Source organism: Pelodiscus sinensis, chromosome 7, assembly GCF_049634645.1.
Source record: "Pelodiscus sinensis isolate JC-2024 chromosome 7, ASM4963464v1, whole genome shotgun sequence".
NCBI classification, from domain to species: Eukaryota; Metazoa; Chordata; order Testudines; family Trionychidae; genus Pelodiscus; species Pelodiscus sinensis.
The window spans coordinates 12,581,391-12,596,483 of NC_134717.1; the positions used below are offsets into that span (position 1 = coordinate 12,581,391).

The following is a 15,093-nucleotide window of genomic DNA, read 5'->3' on the forward strand; positions in this document are numbered from 1 at the left end:
TTTACATGCCTACCTCAGGCTTTGTGAATCCGCGGTTTTCTAGGCGCCTAAATATTAGGCCTGGTGGCATTCGGCAGCAGCTGTGTTCCAGTGAGGAAGAAAGGAGAGAAGATGAAATCCACACCAGTGTATCTATTTAACCATCTTTGCTAACAGCCCCTCTGCATGCTCCGTTATGGTTTGGCTTAGCTGTGCCTGGCCTTTGGCCTGGAAGCTCTTTGAGGCCGGGATCGACTTTGCTGGTACAGCTCCGAACACTTCAGTAATAGCATTCTTCACACGGGCTCTCGGCAGGGTTAAAAAAGAATGAAGCACCTGTCAGTGGAAAGAAAGTAGGACAGAATATTGCGTTCCTTTGTGAAATTTCACAGCCTGGAAAGGAGGCAAATGGGTACCATTTTTTAAAACTTTTATATCGGCCTTTGTGGGAAATGCAAACCACCATATTGAATGTGCAAGGGGGTTGCACTAGTTTGACCACAGTGGAAAAAGTCCTGGCTCTGCTGATATAGGTGCAGGAAGTAGGGGGTTGGGCTTCCAGGCTTTGTGGCCAGCGTGGCCCCATGCCAGTGTCCTGGCTGCCAGCCTGTGCCCGGGGCCTCCACTGCCACCTGGATCCCAGCTGTCAGCAACACACTGGGGGGGCGCCATTCTTGGTCCCCTCTGCTGCCCCCTGGAGTCCTCGCTTGGGGTCCCACCACTGCCAGGCTCTGTTCCTGACCCTGAGCTAGGGCTCTGCAGCCACCCCAAGCCATGGGCCCAGTGTGGAATGGTGAAGGGCACAGACTGAGGTAAGGGGGGGTGCAACTTAGCACCCCCACCTTAAAAATTGTTCCAGTGTCACTGCCCGCTGAAGTCAATGGCAGAGCTGCCAAAGGCTTCAAAGGGATCAAGCTTTCCCCCTGTGCGGTTGACTGTAGCTTACGATAATATTCATTCATACTATGCTCAATGGACCATAGTAACAGGCTGCATACTAAGTGGCATTTTGAGACACCCCCTCCCCGTCCCTCAGCACAGAAAGCAGGAAAGATCGAGACAAAAATGGTTGTTAGTCCAGTGAGTCTCCACTTTTGGTCCATAGAGCAAAGCGATGACCCACATCAGCCTTCAAAGAGTGATTGTTCCTACCTAGTGCAATGGTTGGGGCAGGGCATGTCTAACGATTCCAGGTAAGTGTGGACCAACTAAACAACGAAAAGTCCAGGTACATCTCCATACACAGGCACTGACTTTCCTTTGCCCATCCCCTCTCCTCCATGCAAGCAATGGGCAGGGCGTGCGGGAGGTGGGAGAAAGGGGGAGGGGGAGACCGGGCAGGGGTAGGGCCTTAGGAGAAGGAGCTGAGTGGGGGCAGGGTCGTAGGGCAGGATGGTAGGCAGGGCCTTGGGGGAAGAGGCCTAGAGGGGTGAGGCCTCAGGGTGGAGCATGGATAGGAGCTTGGAGGGAAGAGGCTGAGAAGGGACCCAAAATAGATTAATCCATCCCCACAGGTGCTGGGGACCCCCTATATTTCTTGGTGGGTGCTTGAGCCCCAGAGCTATATAGTTATTTCATACTGGGTATTTGGTGCATATTCAACTGTGCTCTAAAATTTTTGGACAGCCCCAAAACCAGCCAGGTGAAAAACATGTCCGGGTAGAGCCAAACAGAATGAACGGGAGTGATCAGAGCAGCAGGAGTAGCAAGCAACACAATAAAGCTCTCTATCCAAGGAGAAGGAAAGAGCACAGAGACGATAGGGAGCCTAGGGAGAGGGAACTCAGGAATCAATTTATCTTGGCTCTGGAATGCCAAACCAATGTTCAGTTCTCTTTTTCCATGTGTTAAGATATTATACACTTAGCATCTGCAACACAAGTTCTCTTTCAACTAGCACTGAAGTTCAAGTGACGATAAGCTGTGGGGAATTAAAAAGGTCTGAACTTCCTCCTGGACCCAAGCAGGCCTCCTGGACTTAGCTGCAGGGAGCGTGTGGGACTGGCCGGCTGGGAGTGTTGTATTCATTTAGATGGAATAGTTACGCTCACAAAGGCCTTAAGTGAACCCAGTAACTAGCCAGCAGGAAACTGAAACAAGCATCAGGTTTGGTTTACAGAGACCTCAGCTGGTGTTGTACCATGGCAACAGACCATTAATTGTTTCTGTTCTGTATTAAAGCAATTAAAACATTTACAGTGTAAAGTATTAAATCAGGCATTTATTATAACAATATCCCTTGTTCCCTTCCCCTGTTGCTGAAAAGAATTGCTAGAAAGCAACCCTCACCCTCCTTGTTTGACAGTCTCTTTATTACTATTAAAGGTGGTACTAACTATATTTGATGGGAAAATAGAATACATTCATTCAATGGATTGAAGCTGTTGTTAAGGTCCAGTTCTGTTTCCTAAAAGGCAAGACAAGGCAAACACAAACATAGGGGGAAAGAAAAGAACAGTAACAATAGAAAATACAGCTTCTGCCCTTGGTGTTGTCTATCACTGCCAGAGAACCATAGGCCCATCACATGGTCTTATTAGCCATGCAGGCAAACTTGTACCAGGACTGGGCATTGCTTTTAACTGACTCTCTGGGCACTGGCTTACAGCAGCATTGAAAGGCTAAGCCACGCTCTTAAGCCACATCTTCATTTGCTGCACTAGAAATCAATCCTCTGGCATTTGATTTAGTAGGTCTAGTTAAGACCTACTAAATTGAATGCTGAGGGCAGCTCCAGTTGGTGCTGGTACTCTTAGCAGTTGTGTGGAGTAAGGGAAGCCATTGGGAGCATTCACTCCCATCAGCCTCCATCTGTGAAGATGGTGCCACACTTGGCTTAAGCTAAGCTGACTCCAGCTATGTATTTTATATAGCTGAAGTTGCGTAACTTAACCTGATCTTACAGGTCAAGTGGAGACCTGGCCTTAGTAGATTGAAGAAAAAAGACAAGAGATAGGAAAGGAAAGAAAGTGGGGAAGGAAAAGGACACACCAGGAGGGGGTCCTCATGTTCCAGAACAGAATTTAGAGAAGCCAGTGGAGGTGGCAATGCCATCTAGGTCTGCCAATCTGGCCTGATCCGGTCAAGATCTCTCTTGGGCTCTGGATGACAAAGGTCCAATGGTATCACACTGGATCCTAAGAGCTGTGTGGGGGGGGGGACGGGCGGGGGAGGGGGAGGAGGGGCAACTTTGATGGTGAAGCTTGTCCCTTTCCCATCTCTTGTTTTTTTGTTAGCCTTGGTTTGTTTTTATCCCTCTTTCATTTTCCTTTAAAGAGCTCAAGTACCCTCAAAGGAGGGATGGGTGCATAGCATTAGGCCTAATTTTTGACAGACCACTTTTGGTTTACTGATTTTTAGTTTTACACTTTTTTTTTGCTTGAAAGACATGGTTTTGTCACAGTCATTGAATTATAGCAGTTGGTGTTTTCATTTGGCCTGTTTTAGTGCCTCTGTCTTCCTTTTGCATCTTTTTCTGTTACCATCATTATATGTGATTGGAACATTTTGTAATCACTTTCCCACCACTGAACTTATGACTGGGGCAAATCTGTACTTCTAATTATTACAAGAGGAGGGCAGGTGTCTGCAAGAACACCTCTATTTAATCACAGCAGCTGGGAACTGAAGAGTCACTGTGTTAACCCTGCTACCATCCAGTAAATGAGCACTGATGTCACACTAAATGTGTATAGAGCGGTGATACATTTTTTTAAAAATAAGATGCCAAAGCAGTGTCTGTGTATGCTAGAGCTGAGCCATAATTAAACACCTCCAGGCAGTTTCAAATGAGACGTGCACATTTAGCAGAGGGTTTTAGTGGTGTGTGTCATCAGCTGATTAACAAAGAAAACAAACATGTGTGCCAGGAGCCAAAAAAAGCTGAAGGGGAAAATGTAGTTAAGTAACTTTTTATAAGTTATTGAGGGCCTGGATTTTCCTGTCATTGGCAGTTTTGTCCTTTACTTAAGTTGGAGTAGTCTTATGGCCGTCTCCCAGCAAAAAATTTAAATACAGACGTAGAGCCATTGATTTCAATGGGAATACTCACATGCAAAGTTGAGCTTATGCCTAAGTGTTTGGCTCCACCAAGGCCTTACTTGACTGGAAAACCATGGACTGTCCAAATAGCAGCTTAAGCAGAACATATAAACAGGAGATTCTTGACTCTCCAAGTCTCACTGTCACATTTAGTCTCCTCCAGCAATGGAACCACAGAACCTTTCACATAATGTCTCTGTTACAGGAGCAGCACAGGGATCGCTTTGTCAATGAGAGCACCATGCAGTCCTTTACTGGGATCGCTAGGCTCAATTCATGGCATGACAACACCTTAATTACAATCTTCCTTAAGCTGTGTCTCTCCCTATTATGGCTAGCTGATAGTGGAACCATCATTATTTGTACAGGTTAGTCTGGCACTCTCTGGTCCAGCAACATCCATGCTCTGGCATGGTTTTAGCTAGCCAGATGGCCACTTATCATGGATATTCCAAGTTTCTTGTGGTCCCATAAAGTTTGTTTCCAGCTACCAGTCTTGGCTCTCAGTGCTCTGTGCTGTTATTTAGCTCTAATTACCCCTACTAAGAGCCCAGTAAGCAGAGGAAGTGTTGGTTTTGCTGCTAGACAATATTGACCTCCTGTGGTTCAGCAAATTCTCTGGTTTGGCCCCAGTCAGCTCCCCAGGGTGCCGGACTAGAGAGGTTCAAACTGTATCAAAATTTTAGCCTTAAATCAAAATCTAATAAGTTCTGAAGCATCATTTTTCTTATGTTGCCTATCAGTCCATTTCGACGATTATTGGTGGAAATACCTTTTCATTGATTTGTGTTCATATGGCGACGTTAATCAACATTTACTGATGAAATTTAAACCCGAAAAGCACACTCTGCAAAGGACCTGCAGCAACCCCCTTTTGTTTCTCTTTCAGACAGGTTTTGCGACCAAAGCGCTGGCCAGAACTCGAGTCTAGTCTGACAGTTCAGTCTGTTGAAGTGACAGTTGTACCCTGGGTGCTTGTAGTGTGTTGTCCTTGCCCGCAGAGACAAGGGAAAACATACTGGTCCTGAGGCCTCGGTTTTAAATGCCGACTAGAGTTATAACTGGCTTGATGGTTCCTGATAGCAGGAGCAGTGGGGAAGCCTGCAGGGGATTAACTGTGCCTTTGCCCTCACTGCTGTGGCTTTAATGCGATCATAATGTGCTTTGACTTGTGTTGTTATTTAAGAAGCAGATCTCTCTGCTGCCAGGCAGTGTGGTCTAGTGATTAGAGGCGGGACTGGGAGCCAGCAGACCTGATTTTGCCACTTATCAGCTCTGTGGCTTGGGGCAATTCATTTAACCTCACCAGGCCATAGTTTCTCATTCGTTCGTTGGGGACAATAGAAACATTCACCATGGAAAGTGTTTTGAAATCATTAACAGCAATTGCTGCTACAGAAATCTCCCCATCTCAGCCATCAGGATCTTTGGATACAGAGCCCTTTGTCTCCTCCAGCAATAGGATTAGAATAGGATGATGTTACTGCTGCTGGCCTCCATTTTTAGAGGACAGATCTCCACACAAGAGACATGGCCATAAATGGCACCGTTGTTGGAAGGCTCAGCAGGAACGCCAGGGACCAAACTGGCAGGGAAGCCCATCTATCTGTAACCCCTAAAGTTTGTCCCTCCTGTTTGAACGGGGGTGGGAGGTAGGGAGGTGGAGGCAGGTGAAATAAGGAAATGGCTCTGTGCTCTTTGGGGTTGTCTACATGGGGAAATGGATTAACATTGCTATTTTGGAGCATTGACATTCCATACTAGCTATCCCTGTGTGGATGTTCTGGTTCAGAATAAAAGTGACTTCATTCTTGACTAGAGAGCCCACACAGAGCAGTTATTCCCAAATAGCTAAATTAAATTGGAGATAACTATGAAGGTCACAGTCAGAGGCTTGCTGAGTGAAAGGGATAAAAAAAGTTTGAAAAACACCGCTTAAGGTGAGGACCTCATCAGAGGCTTTCTGAAAATTTAAGTCCTGGATCACCCTTGGCCACATATTCTGGAATAGCTACACTTGATTAGCTATGCTGGCCAATTTGCCTTTTGTAGACATGAACTGTGGGTAGACAGAACTTTTGCTTCTCTGAACCTTTCACAGGCTGATGCCCTACTCACATCAGTGCAGTAAAGATAAGTTGAACCTCTCTATTTCAGCACTCTCTGGTCTGGCAACTTCCATGGTCCAGCCTGATTTTAGTTAGTCCAATGTCCCCTTTCTCATGGGTGTGGCCAAGTGTCCTGCGGTCCCATAAAGTTTGTTTCCAGCCACCAGTCCTGGCTCTCAGGGTGCGTCTTAACTACACCCCTCTGCCAACAGAGGGCTATAGATTAGGCACATCGCTATTGCAAATGAAGTGGGGATTTAAATATCCCGTGTTTCATTTGAATAGAAATGGCCGCTGCTTTTTGCTGACGTGGCACTTTGCTGGCACAAAGCGGCAGTCTAGACGGGGACTGGTCAACAAGGAAAGCCTTTTCCGACCAATCCCTTATGCCTCGTGCAACTAGATTTACAGAATCGGTCGGAAAAGGCTTTCCTTGTCGACTGATCCCCGTCTAGACTGCCGCTTTTTGCCGGTAAAGTGCCGCGTCGGGAAAAAGCTGCGGCCATTTCTATTCAAATGAAACGCGGGATATTTAAATCCCCACTTCATTTGCAATAGCGATGTGCCTAATCTATATCCCTCTGTTGGCAGAGGGGTGTAGTTTAGACACACCCTCAGTGTTCCGTGCTGTTATTTAGCTCTAATTTACCTCAAATGTCTTCTAAGAGCCCAGAGGCGGCCCATGAGCCTAGGAAAACTAGGCAGTTGCCTAGGGCACCTGAAGATGATGTCACCACGGGGCGCCGGGGCGCCCTGTGATGATGTCATGGCCATTGACGGCCGTGCAGGCGGGGGCGCCGATTGCACCTCTGCCTAGGGTGCCAGCTGCCGCAGCCGGCCTCGGGCCACTCCTGTAAGAACCCAGGAAGCACTGGAAGTGTTAGTAATGCTGTTAGACAATACTGACCTCCTGTGGTTCGGCAAATGCTCTGGTTTGACACCAGTCAGGTCCCGAGAGGTTCAACCTGTAGCACAAATTCTATGTTAAAAGTAAATACTTGCAGCATCCATTGTGACTATTTTGATGGCGACACACATGTACTATCTAGCGTCCTTTGCGAAACAGTTTGTGCGCGTGTATAGATTCACTCGCAATCATTTTTGAAAGATTAGACAATACAAACAGTATTAATATTTATGAACCACTGTTGTTAACTTCTGCTTTGTGACAAAGGATGAGACTCAGATAGCACAATTTGTTCTCTTTGCAATGTCTTGCTCTCCATTTGTGCTTGAACGTGATTTCCTGATGCACTTTTTTTTCACAACAGCAAACAACAAAGGTGTTAAAAAAAAAATATATAAAGCCACTTCCTGCTTCTTCCTGCTTCATGGATTATTCTTCAGTGGCTATTTAATTTCCACTTTTAGGAAAATCTCATTGGGATAAAGATGCTATTATCCAATCTCTCAAGCTCACTGTCATCTTAAACTTCTGCCTCTTTCTTCCTGTTTTCCACCTCTGCCCCAGCTACGCATAAAATAACTTGTCTACACAGGAATGCTTGGCCAGTTAAACTGCTGCCATTATAGTTAAAACGATGTGAAATCCGATGAGGATAGTCTGATAGAAAAGTGGCTTTTTGCATTTTAACTATGCTTCCCAAGAAACATAAATTCATCTGAAAAAGGCCCTCTAATATCAGAATAAGAGTGTCCACACAGGAGGTTATACACCGTTTTAGCTACATCGGTTTAAATTCACACCTTAGTTTGTACCTTCCCTTATGGACAAACCTTAGTATAGAGGAAAGGTTAGGGTCATGTTGTTTATATATTGCACCATTAAACATCAGGCGTTTCTCTGTCTGTCCACTGTGGGGCAGTGCTGTGAGTAAATTCAAGTTGAGTGCTGCAAAGAAAACTGCATACTTGGTTCTTTATCTCTCCAATGGAGATTTATGGGCAGATTCTTTGTTACTCTCCTTAATCACAAATCAAAATAATTCAGGATGAAAGGGCTTTCTTTATTTTATTTTTCTTCTGGAATGGCCCAGAATGCACCAATGGAAAGTTAATAAATGCATAGATTAAGATCAGATAATGATTATTTATTCAGACCTCCTGTGTCGAGCTGCGAGATTAACTGATCTTTCTGTTTGGTTGTCTTGGCAAAAGAATTTTCAAAAATTTATGACGGGCAGCCGGAAATGACACATTTTTCAAACTAACATGTAATATTAACATTTTGTTTTGGGTCATATGAAACATTCAACCCAAATGAGAACTTTTCATTCCATTTTTTAGTTGGTTTTAAAAGTGAAAAATAAAATTGATGTAAATTTTGGAAGAAGAAGAAATAATTTTGAATCAAAGGTCAAAAGATTGTTTGAAAAACATCAAAACAAAACATTTGGACTTTTCTGAACCCACTTCCCCCAACAAAGAAAATTTGGTGAATTCACCACTAATTCACAACAATGTTTTGGATAAAAATATTCACACAGCTCCACTCCTGCTGCTCCTACAGCCTACTGCAGCCTCTTGCCCCTTTCTCATTACTCAAGCTAAACACTGTGCTAGGCTGCCCAAGTACTATTACATTTTTCGGGAGCAGAGTAGAGGTAATCCCCTCAAATGCACTAGAAATGTGCTTGCTCCATGGTGCTGCTTTTCTCCGTGTGTCAAAAAGAACTAGATTCTCTGGTCCTCCCACTTCTTCTCTGCAGGTACAAGCACCCAGGTACATGGCATTTGTCACAGGTTGAAGGACAGAGTGTTTGGGGAGATGCCTTCCGGCTGTGACCTTCTTGGGGAAAAGAATCTTTGCCCAATCCTGCTGGGGAATGCCTATGGAGGTGAATGGGGCAGCTTGGGAACAAAGAAAGCAGCATTTGACACTGTCAGTGTTTGTGAATCACTGTGGCTGTGTCTACATTGGCACCCCTTTCCGGAAAAGGGATGCTAATGAGACACTTCGGAATTGCAAATCCGCGGGGGATTTAAATATCCCCCGTGGCATTTGCATGAACATGGCTGCCGCTTTTTTCCGGCTTGGGGTTTTGCTGGAGAAAAGCGCCAGTCTAGACGCGATTTTCCGGAAAATAAACCCTTTTCCGGAAGATCCCTTATTCCTACTTTCAAGGGATCTTCCGGAAAAGGGTTTATTTTCCGGAAAATCGCATCTAGACTGGCGCTTTTCTCCGGCATAACCCCAAGCCGGAAAAAAGTGGCAGCCATGTTCATGCAAATGCCACGGTGAATATTTAAATCCCCTGCGGATTTGCAATTCCGAAGTGTCTCATTAGCATCCCTTTTCCGGAAAGGGGTGCCAATGTAGACACAGCCTGTGTGTATTTAGAGCACTGAATTCTAATCCCACACACAGTGTGAAATTAGGGGCCTGATTCTCAGTTAGGCCATTTTTGTGCTTGGGGAGTGAATCAGGGTGTGTGTGGAAAGGGGGTAATGAGGGCTTTAATCCACTTCTGTGCTCCCACATGTTAAGCTATTCAAAGGCACCTTAGAGCAGCCTTTAGTTTTCCAGGAATTGTGGGAAGCAGAGACTAGCCACAATGTAGGGCACTGCAGCCATGCCTACTATGCCAAGGGGTGGACGGAACACTTGCACCATCTCCATGTCAGTCAGTGAGATGCACACCTAGCTCCATGTGAGTCTGTGAGGCCCACACCGCCTCCATGTTAGTCAGTGAGACGCACACCTAGCTCCATGTCAGTCTGTGAGGCCCACACCGCCTCCACGTCAGTCGCTGAGACCCACACCTAGCTCCATGTCAGTCTGTGAGGCCCACACCGCCTCCATGTCAGTCTGTGAGGCCCACACCGCCTCCATGTCAGTCGCTGAGGCCCACACCTAGCTCCATGTCAGTCTGTGAGGCCCACTGAACAAGGTCTATTCTGAGGGGGCTAATTCTAGCCCCTTTGTGCTGCCAGATTGGTGCCAGAGAATAGGCCTTAACCCCAGAATTGGGGTGAGTAAGCCTTGGGGGAGGGGGGGCAGGTGGGAATCTTAGGAATTCTCATTTCTAGCACTGGGCTAACACTTCCTTTGACTGGAAAGATCTTTCCTAGTTTTGTTGGGCTCCCAGAAACAGAGCAACTTAGGAATGGACACTGTTGCATCTGCCCTCCCCCCCAGCTGCAAAAGCGATATGGTGGGTGTGCATTTAGTGGCAAGTATTTTTCATGAAGTAAGAAATTTTAAAACAAACCCACAGGGTGTAAGACTCAGGCACACAGTTTGTCACATAATTACGTGATAAGAAAGTACAACTGTGAGGCACGGTAGCACACAAGTGGCAATTTGAAAACACATCCCCTGAATTGTTATCAGCTGTTCTGTTTCAATTAATATCCCCCAGTTTCAGCATCAACAAAAGCCAGTGACACTCCCAATGACACTTTCAAAACAATTAGCACCACGGCAGGAAGGAGAAACCAAAAGCCAGAAAGAACTCAGTACATCATGTGATGCATGTCCACGATATAACTAGTCTGGCTGCAGGATCTTTTCCCAGAATGATGATCGGAGGAATAGTTTACATTAATGCAACATGTCAGCTTTTCTACAAGCTATCTTTCAGATCAGAAACTCCAGCTGCCCAGACGCCTTCTGGATCAGGAGTGCTAGGCTGATTAAGCTGCATATTAGGAAGTGAAGGAACTGTTATTAGCAGAGTAAGGCACATGAACAATGGCTAATGCCTGTAATTCTCACAAGAATATAATGACCCATCCAACGGTAGATGATTCAGTATGAGTGCTGGCTAATTTGTAGGTTTGTCATACACAATTATACACACAATGTGCATACACATTGTGAATATCTATATAAATGCAGGGATGTAGCGCTATTATTTCTTCTCCACAAACCTAGAATTCAGTCAAATGTTACTAGTACCTTAAGCTGGGCAGCTGAACTGTGAAACTATGGATGATACTGAGGCACCGCAGCCTGTCGGTTGTATGCTGCATGAGAAACGCGATGTTGCCAGTGTGGGTGATTCTAGATGTTTTTTTTAAAGCGCCAGTGCCTGAGATTTTCTGAGAAAAGCTGGAAAGAAGGCTGGGAAGCCCAGGATTTTTAAGTGACTCTCATGAGTTTTGGTGACCTAACAATGGTTGAACTCTTGGCATTGGCACTATTGCATGCATAGCCCTTACTTTCCTCTCAGAATTTCTTCCTGTGTCAAGAGTCATTTCTACCAGGGGGGAGAGAGACTCTGAGTAGGGACATATGGTTGTTTGACAAGAAATCTCCCCTCCCCCAGCCAGCACAATAGCTTCAATGAGCTGGAAGAGAAAGAATGAAATGGAGTGTTGCAACAAGACACTCAGCAAAACATTCCTGGAAGGATTTTCATACGTGCTCGGTAGTGCCCTGACGTTGCCCCCGCAGAACTCAAGGGTATCAGGTCTCTTGGAGTCAATGGGAGCAGAGTTAGGCCAACACGGAGTATCTTTGAAACCCCCCACATCTTTCTTTAGAAGAGAGAAAAACTGTGGTGCAAAAGGGGTGGGGAGGGCAGATAAAAGAGACGGGACAGGTCTGGGCTTCAGGAAGTGGGGCTGACAGACTCACCAGGCCCTTGGGCAAGTCAAGGAGGGTGCTGGCTTCACACCCCTGGAAGAGGCAGGGGCCTCATGTAGAAGGGACGGGGCTGGGGCTAGCCTCCTCTCAGCAGTCCACAGAGCTGCCCAGACTGTGCCACCTCTACCTCAGCCAGCCCTCAGTGCTGCCTGGCCCCACACGGCATGGGGCTCCGGTGGTGATTTAAAGGGCTTATGCCGCTGCCACAGTCACAGCCACAGGGGTCAGAAACTCCAGGCCCTTTTCAGTCACCAGGTCCCGTGCAGTTGCCCTCTGTGCCCACCCCCCCTTTGATAAGGCTGGCTTCTGGGGCCAATGTCTATTCTCAGGTATGCTGCATGAGAAACGCGATGTTGCCAGTGTGGGTGATTCTAGATGTTTTTTTTAAAGCGCCAGTGCCTGAGATTTTCTGAGAAAAGCTGGAAAGAAGGCTGGGAAGCCCAGGATTTTTAAGTGACTCTCATGAGTTTTGGTGACCTAACAATGGTTGAACTCTTGGCATTGGCACTATTGCATGCATAGCCCTTACTTTCCTCTCAGAATTTCTTCCTGTGTCAAGAGTCATTTCTACCAGGGGGGAGAGAGACTCTGAGTAGGGACATATGGTTGTTTGACAAGAAATCTCCCCTCCCCCAGCCAGCACAATAGCTTCAATGAGCTGGAAGAGAAAGAATGAAATGGAGTGTTGCAACAAGACACTCAGCAAAACATTCCTGGAAGGATTTTCATACGTGCTCGGTAGTGCCCTGACGTTGCCCCCGCAGAACTCAAGGGTATCAGGTCTCTTGGAGTCAATGGGAGCAGAGTTAGGCCAACACGGAGTATCTTTGAAACCCCCCACATCTTTCTTTAGAAGAGAGAAAAACTGTGGTGCAAAAGGGGTGGGGAGGGCAGATAAAAGAGACGGGACAGGTCTGGGCTTCAGGAAGTGGGGCTGACAGACTCACCAGGCCCTTGGGCAAGTCAAGGAGGGTGCTGGCTTCACACCCCTGGAAGAGGCAGGGGCCTCATGTAGAAGGGACGGGGCTGGGGCTAGCCTCCTCTCAGCAGTCCACAGAGCTGCCCAGACTGTGCCACCTCTACCTCAGCCAGCCCTCAGTGCTGCCTGGCCCCACACGGCATGGGGCTCCGGTGGTGATTTAAAGGGCTTATGCCGCTGCCACAGTCACAGCCACAGGGGTCAGAAACTCCAGGCCCTTTTCAGTCACCAGGTCCCGTGCAGTTGCCCTCTGTGCCCACCCCCCCTTTGATAAGGCTGGCTTCTGGGGCCAATGTCTATTCTCAGGTATGCTGGTGTAAATCCGGAGTAACACCACTGACTGCAGAGGAAGTTCTCCGCCACTGTGGGTCCCAGGCCAAGATGTGTGTCTGTGTGTGGGGGGGAGGGAGGTAGCTCTGAGCCCCCCAAAGAGGTGGGACCGAGGGGGGAAGGGGCGCGACTGAGGGCAGTCAGCCCATAATGCCACCCAGACTGTGGCATGCTCCCTCCCAGCCCTCAGAGCCACGCTCTGGTGGCAATTCACCAGGGCTCCAGCCACTGCTGCTGCTGCAGTAGCGGTGGTGGCAGCTGGGAGCTCCAGGCCCCTTTGAGTCTCTGGGCCCAGGGCAATTGCCCCCTTGCCACCTCCTATCAGTGGGTCTGTCTCTGCCCGTGTAACTCAGAACAGAATTTGTTACTTGGTTTTCCACCTGGAAATTTGAACCCTTTCACAATCCTCACCGCTGTTCTACTACAAAGACAACGGGTGAGATTCTCCAGCCTGATCACAGAGGGGCTGGATTCAGGCCATAAGTGGCTAGAGAGCAATCCCCTTGCAAAAGGAAACATGGCTATCCCACCATCCCAACACATGGGGTGCCTTGCGGTGCCTCTGCTACACTGAGCCTCCAGAGCAGGGGCGGGGAACCATTTCTGGGTCAGAGGCCACTGATCCACAGAAAAATCAGCTGGGGGCTGCACACGAGTGAGAAGGAGAAAGACACTCGGCACATTCCCCTCACACACCAGAACATAAGGGGGGACCCAGCCTAGTAGATTTTGTATGCTCCAGCTGTGTGGTGGGGCAGCAGGGAAGGTGGAGTGCCAGCACAGGCTCCCCAGTGTGGGGAGAGGGGAGCTTGAGCCTCAGGGGCAGGATCCAGTCAAACTGGGGGCCACATTGGCCTCCGGGCCTGAGGTTCCCCATTCCTGCTCCAGAGACGTAAGGGACCTTATGCAAGTGCCATAAGATAGACACTAACTGATAGTGAGACAAGGCTGGCATATAACCAGGAAGCTGTAATTGGCTACCTGATTAATGTTACCCCAAAAATATTCTCACTGGAGACCACCCAGGGTTACACTAGTATGGGTTTATTTCCACTAGGTAAAACTAAAGAGGAGAAAGCAGCCACCAAAGGTTTAAGCTAAAGAAGATAGAACACTCTCTCTCGCTCTCTCTCCCTCTCTCTCTCTCTCTCTCACACACACACACACAGACAAGCAAGCAAGCACACACCCCTCCATTCATTCACTCATTCACACCCATTCATTCCTGCCCTCAGTCAATCACACACTTACACAGACATATAGGTTGCAGAAGGAGCCAAGGCATCTGGATCCTGGAGGGTCTGTCTGCTCATCATGGCTTGGGAAGCTGGTCAGGAGGAAAGACACTGGAAGGGAGCTTCTCAGGATCGGTGGAAGGAAAAAGAGAAAGCCTCACATGTGCTTCTTCTTTTTATATAGTATCTGAATGGCTCCTGTGACTCATTCACCTTGTCATCAGGGAGCATGCCCAGACTTCTCTTTATCCAACAGGGAGCAAGCCCATACTGTGATGACTCATTGCCATGTGGTCCATTGTTCCAAGCCTTCTTCAAACACACTCACACTCACACTCTCTCTCCATTCACTAAGGGGAGAATGCAGTTTAGGGAAAGTTACAAGCAAGGTGTCTGCATGTTACAAAGATTTCAAAGTTGCAGTTTACAGTAAGTTTGAGAGTTACACAGATTGCAAAGATTGACCAGGATCACAATAAGTTGCCGTTTAAAACCTTAGACCTTACAGTTTGGTGTAGCTTTAGAAAATCCATGTATATAAATCTAGTGAGCTCAGGCGGAGGCTTTTTTATGCAACATTAACCCTTCTCTTCTGGACCCCACTTGGGACCCAGATGCAGGTGAGAACTGAGCCTGTAATAGGACACACAAGCTGTAAGATGGCTTACGAAGCTTGCTATACCAACTGATTCGACGCTCAGTGAGAACAGCGGGTATTTGACCACTGAGTCTAGAGGATGCAGGATCAGGCCCAAATATTCTAGCAATTAAATGTCTTGTAGCACCAGAAGTGTGCCAGGCCCTTCACAGACATTTCCTTCCTATTTAGAGTGCCTGCCCTTGACTGTCAGGCAACCCGGAAAGTCTCTT

General features: G+C 47.3%; 1 long non-coding RNA gene across 1 annotated transcript; it reads right to left on the reverse strand.

Annotated features, from left to right (window-relative positions):
• Positions 1 to 78: 78 nt before the first annotated feature.
• Positions 79 to 14,358, reverse strand: LOC142830284 (uncharacterized). The gene is made up of 3 exons (XR_012905434.1): positions 14,240 to 14,358; positions 7,036 to 7,093; positions 79 to 315 (listed from the first exon to the last, which is right to left on the reverse strand). It is a non-coding gene; the product is annotated as an uncharacterized LOC142830284 (long non-coding RNA).
• Between the last annotated feature and the right edge of the window lie 735 nt (positions 14,359 to 15,093).